We start from the raw sequence: 11,691 nt of genomic DNA, 5'->3' as shown, positions 1-11,691 counted from the left end.
CATGCACACACACGCATGCAAAATGGCAGACTGTATGCAAGCCTACAATGCGGTGGGGTCCATAATTAGCCAAATGCTTCGTCTCCACAGACAAGCATGTGCTGCGAAACCGGTGATTGATTACTTTGGGTTCTGCCCACTTCAAATCTTATCAAGGCAGCTGCACTCATAACCTGCTTTATTGTTATGGTAGATTTGTAAACCCTGTAAAGTGACTTAAGAGGGCTTTCCTGTTCCTCTGTGTGTGTGTGTGTGTGTGTGACTTTGCAGCATAGTGTTGGGGTGTGCGTGAGCTGTGTTGTGATGGCGGTGATGTGTGTGTGTGTTTGCTTGTGTGCGCATTTACATGTGTGTGAGCTTGAGCGTGCTCACGCCTGAAGGACCTGAAGGATCCCAAGCGTTGTGTGCGTGTGTGTGTGTGTGTGAATAAAATATTGTCAGTGTGTGGAGGAAGGACAGGAGGAAGGGAGGGAGGAAGGGAGAGAAGGGGTGAAGGAGGGAAGGAGGGCGAATCTGATTGTTCCGCTGTATGGTTCATAATGCACAGAGCTGCGACTGGTTACAGTCCCCCCCCCTCCATTCTTTTTTTATCCTCTCTCTCTCTTTCATCGCATCATCTTCAGAGGCAGCTTGAGATGGGATTTATCTTCTCTCTCTCTCCACACACACACACACACACACAAACACACACACACATGCTTGTGCACATACACACACAATGAGAAACAGACAGCTCTCTCGTTCTATCAGCTCCGGCTCTGAAGCACATTCGCTTCAAATCTTTTTCCTGCTCTCTGTCTATCTGACACACACAAACACACTCACAAACACACACAGACACACACACACAAACACACTCACAAACACACTCACAAACACACACACACACACACACACATGCAAGCACACACAGTGGAGGGATGGAGCGTCTCCCTGTGTGTTTACCTCCCCAGTCATCCTGGTTAATTATGCATGCAGAGGCAGTTTGCTGGGGAGGTGGAGCGGCCCGGGAGGAAACACACACACACACACACACACACACACACACACACACACGCATGCACGCCCAAACACACAGACACACACACAAACTCGCACTCGCGCCACCACCACCGGAATCATCACAACACAGCTCACGCACAACCCAACACTGGGCTCTAAAATAACACACACACACACACACACACACACACACTTCTATATACACCAGAACCCAGCTCACACGCTCCTCGACAAACCCGACGACGCGCTCGAGAATAACCCAAACACGCCGCGCGCCCTGCCCCCCACCTCGCCGCACACACTCATGCTCAACACGTCTGCCTTTAACACCCCTGCTTAACACAACACGCTCCAAAATAACATAGCAACCCACCCCACCGCTGCTCCCAATCAGCAGGCTGCTATCCCCTTCCTAATTACACACACACTTCAACAAGGCACGGAGAGGATTCAGATGCCTCCAACGACTCTCTCTGATCACATTTTCTGTCTCTCTCGTCCCTCCTCAATGGACACGTAGTGCCCTTTTCTTGATATCCGCAGGCTAGCTGCCTTATTGGTTCAGCACATTGCACAGATGGACAGACAGATAGACACACACGCACACACACACACACACACACACACACACTCTCTGCAGTATCTGACCAAGCCGTGTGGGTGGGTTTGTACCCAGGGGAGAGGCTTAGGGGATGGAGGAAGCCAATATCTGCTCTGACATTTGTCAGTGTCCCGTTGTCATGACACACAGCTGGGGGTCGCGGGGGGTCACCGGCAGCCAGTCACATAGATTATAGGAAGAGACATGGAGGGGGAGGAGTCCTGCCACTGACCTCCACAGACAGACAGACAGACAGACAGACAGACAGACAGACAGACAGATGGCCTGTTGAGGAAGGCAAACTTAACCACCATAGGACAGGCAGCAGATAAACTAAAGTCTGTCTGACAATGAGGAAGCAGTGTGTACGCAAGCGAAGTGATCACGTCCTACAGCATCTGATATGAATGATATAAGCCCTCTGCTTACATAGAGCATATCGTACATAGATTAAGGTGCTCAAGCCCAACTGAGATGGAATGATTTTCTTCAAATAGTTCTTGAAAGTGACTTCATGGAGTCATCGAAAACTCAGGTACAAACAGTAATTTGTCTTTTTATAAATGAAGACCCCGTCTTGTCGTATTAATCTCTCTCTGCCACCCATCCTCTCTGTCTGTGTGTTTTTCTCCCTCAATTCAATTCAGCGTGCTTTATTGGCATGACAGTTTTCAGAACCAAACAATATCGCCAAAGCATGGAAGGAGAAATTAATCAGTCTCTCTTTTTCTCTCCCTATTCCTCTCTTCCCGCTCTTGATTAATTCCAGCACTCAGTTTTCATTAGAGGGTATCTGAAAGGGCTTTGAGGCTGAACAGGCTATCAGCAGCAGCTACAACGCAGAGACCGCTGAGCCCCGTGCAGGTTGATCTGGGAGACCATTTTGGCTCTGTGAGGGAGCCCAGTTGCTGTGGGAGCTGTGTGTGAGAGGTGCAACCGTCTGCTCTCTGGGGTTTAGGATGACTCATCGGCATTCACAGACATGGCTGTCTATTCCATCACTGATGAAGATGACACTCCAGACACAAACATCCGCGTGCACACACACACACACACACACACACACACACACACACACACATGCATACAAACACGCACACAAACATCCTGCCACACACACACCACACAGACACACTCAACTGCATAGGCCTGGGGGAATAGGGAACTCTGTTGACTGCAGAAAAACAGAAGCAGACACACACGCATGCACACGCACATGCACACACACACACACACACACACACAGACACGCACTGCTCAAGCTTCAGCATGAAAGAATAAATAAAGGTCAGGGAGAGAGAGAGAGAGAGCGAGAGGAGCAGAGATGTCTGTCTGTGTGTGTGAGAGAGAGGAATGCATTAGCCACTACGGTTATCTTCACTGTGGTTTGGGTTTTGAATTCCTATTTGGCTCTGAGTGCAGGACACAGAAGCGATGTTATCCCTCCATACTGTAGAATGACATTCTCTCTCTCTTTCTCTCTCTCTCTCTCTCTGCAATGAAAAAAAGGGTAAATTCAATTCATTAGGAGAGCTGGGATTGGGTTTGCATGTGTACGCTGGCAAACCAAACTCCTTTTCTCTAGCAACCTCTCTCTCTCTCTTTGATTGACAGGTTGGAAGTGTCCAATGACCTTTCCTGGAGAAACAGCCTCACGCCGGGACGCGTTATGCCCCCCCCCCCACCCCAACCTGTTCTGTGGTCACCATAGCAACGGCAGAGCCACTCAGTGGAGTGAGAAACCTTGAGTATGCAGGTGGCATGGAAAAAACACACAAGTACACTCAGGGAATACACTGGGGAGTCTGTGTGTGGGGGTGTGTGTGTATATTTTAGGCAAAGGAGAGACACACAGACATTGACACACACACAGACAAACACACACACACACACACACACACACATTCGTGTATGCATTCAAGCATGCAGGAAAACACAAATGCTCACAGACACACACATACATATATGCATACAAACATGCACACAGACACGCACACATACAGTATGAGCATTAAGCCTGGAACAGTATGTTCAAAAACAACTCATTCGGTATGCTATCTTCACTTTTGGATGCACATATGAATGAATAACATTTGGTTTAATCACAGCTGGTGAAATCACCTTTTAGGTTGGTTAGGTTAATCACGTGGTACAATTTTGCGACATATGTGAGGTGCGTTGATATGAAGTGTGTATCCTTTCAAAATTACACAAAACCACACAAAATGCTGCACTGAAAACCATGGCCCCAAAACCGAGATACATACTAAAGGGATACACACATCCACAGAAGCACACACACACACACACACACACACACACGCACACATACACACACACGCACACACACGCGCGTGCGCGCACACACACACACACACACACACACACACACATACAGCAGACAGTGCACCCACACACTGGAATCTAATGCCTGTCTGCAGTCTACTGTTACTGTCTGTGAAACTGACTTCCAAAATGTTCCATGTGGGAAAACATACATCTACTAGGAAGCCATAAAGTCAATCCGTTTTAGCCAGAGGTCTCAATCAGGACTACTCTGTTTTACGTATAATGCATGTTGATCTTATTAAGTAAAACCTTGTAACTCCAATTTAGGGGCTTTCATGCTTTTTCTTGAGTTCAAATTTGATGTGCTGCTGTAATTGCTTAAACTTGGAGTAATGTCCTCAGGGCCTACAAAATCTAAACCCGTTAATAACCAATTGTATACTTTTAGAAATTGCACTAGTATCAATCTGAAAAAAAAACCTCTTTTAATGTATTCTTCTAATGCTGATATTGATATTTCAAAGATACAAGGTTTAAATCTGATAGCATTATTGATACTACATCGATACTGTACTATGAACTGTGCTGCTTTTTTGGACGTGTCCGCAACACTACATTACAGCTGACCGTCACTTGGGTGTTAATAGCAGTGAGATTGTAAGATGTAGACACAAGCCTTGAAGCCTGTGCCTAAGCGTATCGCACGCACAATTCAAATGGAAATGTAATATGTAAAATGGCCATGTAATCCTACATTTGAATTTAAGCATTCACTTGATTCACGGACATTAAAGGGCGATCTTCTTAAACATTTCGCATAATTATTAATAATTAGTTAGGGAGATTTCACGACTCACCACCGTGTTTTAAGTGGCAGTCTCATGGGGCTTTTATTTTGAAAAGAAAATGCGCTTCAGCAACAGAACCGGAAATGATATTGTGGCCAGCTTCATGGAACTCCCCGCCTTCTCTCCTTTCCCACTCTGTGAACTACTTCCGATTGCGCAACGCAAGACCCGCCTTAATGGGATGACTGACAGGTGGACGCCTGTGACAATGTTAATGCATTCCTCTCGAAATGCATTTGCAATTGCATTTTGCCAGGGTACGGAAGAGGATTAGGGCCACATGTGAAAAATGTATTTGAGTTCTGACTTTAAAGTGAGAATTCTGACTTTAATCTCAGAATTCTGACTTTAAACTCAGAATTCTGACTTGTGGCCCTAATCCTCTTCCGTACCAGGGAATCAGCGCAGTGGCAAGTGTATTAAATGGCAAAGACAGGAGGCGCTATTTCACTTTTTACATTTGGATAACCATTTGCATTTTGCCACCTTTACAGCATAATATTGTCTTTGAGAATGAAATGTAAAACACCCTATTAGAGAATGCAAAACCATATAAGGTAAATGACATATCAATTATAATTTTGACACCATTATTGCATAATCACATGAAACATATCTATGCAGTTCTGGAAATACATTTTAATTTTCCAATTTGCATCATCATTTGAATAAAGCTAAAAATAAAGTGTGCTAATCTCTGTTTAAATGAAATATCAATACTAGTATAGGAATTGTCAAATGCAAATGACATTATTGAATTTGAATTTTCATTTTGAGCCAAAAACTGTACATACAAGTGACAAATTTAAATTCAAATGTAGGAATACATGGCCATTTTACATATTACCATTTCCATTTGAATTATGCATGCGATACGTTTCGATATGTGCCATGATTAAAAGATAGCTCACAGTCTGTGTGAACACCGCCAATGGAAAATCCACTCAGCTCACATGTTTGGCTTTTGACGAGGTCTATAGAGGAATCTCTCGATTCCTCACTGTGTCTTTGAGAACTATCTATTGATCGATTTAGACCTGAACACTGCCAATCTTTTCCACATTGCCAGGGTCTGTCCCACGCAGAAAAGAGAAAGAAAGAGACTCGTTTCTGCTCAATACTGTACATTCCAGCCTCAAATTCTATGCAATGCACTCAGCACCTTAGCAGTATGAAATCGGCACAATGCGGCCCTTTGAGAGAAGAGCATCGATTTCAGTCTACTCCATCTACATATATCATTTTATGGGCTTTCTCAGCCATAACACTGGATTACTTCGCTCTCTTGCCGAACAATAGGTGGAAGATGAGCATGTGGGTTGTGAAAGGACAAATATGCCTTTTAAAATCTTTCTTTTCCTTCCTTTTCCAGACACTAGCCTTGACCCAAAAGCATTTTGTTCTCCCTTGTTCAGCTCCTCTCCCCAGCTCCCCTTCTTTCTCTCCTTTTCCATCCATCTTTTCCTCCTTTTCTCTCTCTCTCCCTCTGTCTTTCAGTGCGGTCACCTCCAGCGGGCAGCTGCAGAGCATTGCCCTTTGAAGGACTAAACCTGGCTTTGTTGACATGGTAACGGAGCGACGAGACGAGCGGGGATGGGGAGAAAAGGAGAAAGAGATGAGCGGGAGAAAATGACAAGCACACACACACACACGATTGAGCAGGTACACACATGTGCGCAGACATATACATTGCATAGGATGTGCCATCTAGTGTTTGTCTCCTTCTTTGAGCTAAGGTCATCCTGGATACCAGCATCTCACAGGAATCAGAAGAAAAGCCGTTGATTGTTCACTTTGCTCATCACCCGCTGCATGCGCGTCTGTTTATGTGCGAGTGAGTCGATGTATGTGTGTGTAGGTGAGTACAAACATGAGTCAATGTCAGCTTGTGTGAGTGGTACATGTGCATACATGCAAGCTTTTGCGTGAGCACGAGCACATGGGTGAAGGTGCTTGTGTGTACACAAAGCAATGGGCACGGTGAGAGGTTTAGCTTTCATGATCAATCCCAACGTTCTACGCCTGCCTGCCTGCAACCCTGCAATGTGTGTACGAGTGTGTGTGTATATTTGTGTGTGTGTGTGTGTGTGTGTCTGTGAGTGCGTTGGTGTATATGGACTCCAGCTAACCTTCCAGCTCAGAGGGAGTGAGACATACAGACCTATAGGGAGAAGAACAAAGACAGAGAGAGAGAGAGAGAGAGAGAGAGAGAGAAAGATGCTCTGTGGGTTCCCATAGTATTGATAACCCTAACCATGCCCACACACTCTCTGGTTCTATTTCTATAGAGGTCTCTCTGTGTGTGTGTGTGTGTGTGTGTCCCTCTCTCTCTCTCTCCCTCTCTCTCTCTCTCTCACTCACACACACACTCACACACACACTTTCACACACAGGGGAGTTGGGGTCCTGTAAAGTGGGCCGCGGAGCTACTTGGTATTCCGTCAGAATCCTCCAGCTAGGGAACACAGGAGACTGTGGAGCACAAGAAAGAAACAGAGCGATGCGGGAAGAGGTGCAGAAGAAAGAAAGGGATGAGGGAAGAACAAGACAAAAAAGAAAGCAATCAGAACTGGTTGTCTCTGGTAAGGTCTCGTTCACACGGCGAGTTGAAAATCAGTTTGACTGCAACGGTTTTGGAAAGATTTGCGACTTTTTTACCGACTCGACTTTTTTTAAAAGCAGAAGTTGAAAGCTATGCTGCCCGACTCTCCTCAACAAAGGCACAGTGTTTTGAGGTTGGAGGTTCGACATTCAGTTGTGAAATGGCCTATGTCTCACAATGACCCAGTTTGGTTTGGTCCAGCAAAGCACAGCTCCCTGCTATACACACACACACACACACACACACACACACACACACATCTGCCCTCTCCAGGTAATGGGGTGGAGCGCTCCATTGAAGCAGAGGGAGGTGTTGGAGTCGGTTTGGTGTGACGTCCCTGCTGGGCCTCACGGTGTGATCCACTCCTAAGTGTTCAACCCATCCTCTCATTTACACATAGACACACACCTAAGCACACACATGCAAATGTAGACACACACACACACGCGTGCGCGGGCAACACACACACACACACACACACTGATTTGCACCTGCTCCCTTTTTGTGCCACTTCGGTTCATCTAATTGATGATGCAGTGTCACTCCTGCTGTCTCTCTCTCTCTGTCTCTTTCTAACACACAGACACACACACACACACACACACACACATGCACGGACACACACATTCTATCTCTTTCTGTCTCACTTTCTCTACCTCTTTCTGTTTGATCTCCTCCTCCTCTCTTTCTCCTCTAAGTAGTCCTCTAAGTAGACCTGTCCTCCACCGTCCTCTATCTGTCATACCCTTTCCTTGCCCTCTAGCCACAATGCAGCTCCTGGCAGTGCCGTGCATGTGTGTGTGTGTGTGTGTGTGTCTGTGAGAGAGAGAGAGAGAGAGAGAGAGAGAGTGACCTTGGCTTAGGTTAGCCCAGGACAGGAAGCTGTTTGGTCTGGCACATTGAGCCTAGCCTGGAGGAGAGATTTGGAGTTGTGACGAACAGTCTCACATGTTGTCTGGTGGAGTATATGAGCGCGTGTGTGTTTGTGTGTGTGTGTGTGTGTGTATATGGTGTTAAGTCACACCAATTCAGGTAAAATGATGAGTGGGAGAGAATGTATTTTTTTTATGTGAGATAAAAAGGTGATATGATGTATCTAACATATCTAATGCCATCAAGTAGCTTGAGACTCAGGTGACTCATGGCTTTGGCTCGATTTTGCTGCGTTCATAATCCACACACCTCACTGATAATTCATCAAACAAGGTCATTTCATCACACATTAAGAAAGCCGTAGACAATATTTGTGTGTGTGTGTGTGTGTGTCTGTGTGTGTGTGTATGGTAAACTCACGCACACACGCTTACATGTGCGCACTCACACATGCACACACACAAAAAACTCAAACACGTACTTATTTTGTCTAAAGAGCTTTCTATAGTCTAGTTTTAAACACTGACAGCTTACACCAGTATTCACTTACACAGAGAAAGACAGAGAGAGGGAGAGAGAGAGAGAGAGAGAGAGAGAGAGAGATTGCATGGGCCTTCTGCAATAATGCAATTAGAGAGAAGGTGAGGACATTAGAAAATAAAAGCCTCACACTCTGCCTTTAGGGTTTCTGACTGTGTGTGTGTGTGTGTGTGCGTGTGAGTGTGTGTTTCCATATGCATACATGCGTGTGTTCATCCATATTTGAACCCCCAATTGGACAGCGCTGCATTCATGCTCCTATAACGGGCTGAACTGTTTTTTTTTTTTTTTCAGGGCAAGGTATGTATGTCTGTATTTTTGCCTCCTGGCTCTTCCCAGAAGGTGCCCTTGATGCCCTACTCTCCTCCTTCTCTTTCTCTCTCTTTCTCTCATTCAGTTCATGATCTATTCATGTCAGACCTACTTCTCTCCTCTCTTCTCCTCTCCTCTCCTCTCCTCTCCTCATCACCACCTGCAGCGCTACTGTCTACTGTTACCTGAGACCCAGACTGGGGAATACTGTACTCCACCTACAGACACAGACAGACCGATAGCAGATAAATGAAATGAGAGAAGTGTGGAGAGGAAGGGGGGAGGAGAGAGGGAGAGCGAGCAAAAAAAAAAAAGGGGGGGGACGGACAGTGATAAGTCGGGAGAGAGAAAAGGAAAGGAACAAGAGTAGAAGACATTTGATTCGATGGGATAAAAAGGTTGCGTGGAGCAAGCAAGAGGAGAGAAGGAAAAGAAAGGAGAAGAGCTGAGGTAGGAGAGAGGGAAAAGAGCGAGAGGATGGAGCGGTATAGAGAGGGCAAACGGAGAGGAGAGGAAAGAGAAGACGAGGGGAGATAGTGGAAAAATGGAAGACGGGGGGGTAGGTGAGAGAAAGTAGAGTGATGGGAAGGGACAAAGGGAAATACGATATGAGAGAGAGAGAGAGGTAGAGAAGAGGAGAGACAGGGAGAGAGAGGGACGAGGTTAGCGGTAAGGATGCGACAGTCGGGTGGAGAGCGCAGGAGAAGCAGGGAAAGGCAAAAAGCGAGGGAACGACACTGTGAGATCAAGGGAGCTGAGGGAGGAGAAGAAAGGGAGCGAGATGTAGATGGAGAAGTGGAGAGGAGAGGAGACGAGGAGACGAGAGGGGAGGGGAGGAGGGGATGAGAGAGAGGGCACAGCGCAGAGAGAGAGAGAGAGAGAGAGAGGAGGAGGAGGAGTGGGAGAGATGGATTGAAGCCGCAAGATCAAGGCAGATGTGAGGGAGGAGGGGGGAGGGAGCGGGGAGGAGGTGCGTGGATATAGCGGCGAGGCGAGCGGAGAGATGCGGGGAGGAGAGGAGAAGCGGAGATCGTTATCGCGGGGCCGTGCCGCCTATTGATTTGCGTTAGCGTCTCGAGCCGGGGCGAAGCGAAACAGCGGCGCCGGGAACGCAGACTCACACTCGTCATTAGCGGACCCGGCTCTCGAGACGCAGAGGGTGCGAGTGTGCGGCGTGCGCGCGCGTATCCCTGTTGCTGCGTGACCATATGGCGCGTTTGATACGGCTTACACACAAGACTGAGACCGAAAATAGTTAAAAGCAAGTGTGAGTGGCTGAGATGCAGAGAGAGACCGACAACAGGCATGTAACGTAGGAGAGAGGGAGAGACAGGCAGAGAAAGGAAACAGATAGGAAGACAGAGATGGAGACAGAATAAATAAAAGAGGGAAAAGACTGGGAGAGAGACCAGCTGACAGAGATGGAGTGAATGATGGAAAGAGAGGTGGAAAATAAAGGAGAAGAAGAGCAGAGCGATCACGCCGTGAGTGACATGATACACTCCAGGTGACAGTTCAATATTGGTCACCACTAGATAGAAGAGAAAAAGTTAGTTCTCTCCCTCTCTCTCTCTCTCTTACCCGCTCCAACTCCTCTTTTTTCCTCCCCAGCGTCTGTCTACAGTCAGACCGCATGCGGCGCAGTGTGATGGTTGTGGTGGTGATGATGTGCGTGTGTGTGTGTGTGTGTGTGTGTGTGTGTGTGTGTGTGTGTCTCGCCAGGGACCAGGGAGTGTGAATATGGCCGTGGAACTCTGCCAACCAAGCTCAGGAGAGGGGGAAGGAGGAGGAAGGAGGAAGAGGAGAGAGAGAGAAAGACAAAAGCACAGAGAGAAAGGAGGAGGAGGAGGAAGGGGGGGGGGTAGGAGGAAGAGTAGAAGAAGAGGAGAAGGGGGGAAGACTCCATCCTTTGTTCTTTGTTGATGAAAGGAGGAATTGGATCCTCTACTCCCACTCTCTCTTTCTCTCTTGGTGATGAGCCTTGATGTGTTAGGGTGAGCGAGCGAGCAAGAGGAGGAGGGACGCGCGCATGAACACACACACACACACACACACACACACACACACACACACACACACACTGCTGCCTTATTCCACTCAACTAAGACCCAAATGACTCCTCGCTCACTAATTAAACTTTAATCTCCAATAGCGCACAAATTACCTGCCACGCAACTGAGCAGTGAACTACAGGGATACAGGGAGAGAGGGAGAGGGAAGGAGGGAGGGAGGGAGGGATGGACAGATGAAGGGAAGGAGAGTTGGACTGAAGGTCACACTCCACCTGCAGGGGAAAAAAGATCTCTTCTCTCTCTCTTTCAATCTCTCTCTCACACACACACACACACTCTCTCTCTCTCTATCAGTCTCTCCTTCCCTCTCTGTCATCAGTCTGCATTTGTGTGCCTTTGCGTGAATGTGTTTGTGCGCATGCGTCTGTGCGCATGTGCATGTCTGTGTGATCCTGTTTGCGTGTGTGTGTGTGTGTGTGTGTGTGTGTGTGTGTGGGGTTGGATATACAAGGTGCTGAGGCTGTCTCTAAATGGGGCAGTCGGCTGGGGCCTCTGTCTGAGCCAGTCAATGTTCCCTCTCACCTGAATGTTATCACACACACACACACATGC

This window comes from Centroberyx affinis, unplaced genomic scaffold (assembly GCF_046629955.1).
Source record: "Centroberyx affinis isolate AG114_WGS23_722 - 3 ecotype Tasmania unplaced genomic scaffold, CSIRO-AGI_Caff_v1 ptg002632l_1, whole genome shotgun sequence".
Classification (NCBI taxonomy): Eukaryota; Metazoa; Chordata; class Actinopteri; order Beryciformes; family Berycidae; genus Centroberyx; species Centroberyx affinis.
This window is presented reverse-complemented; position numbering follows the sequence as displayed.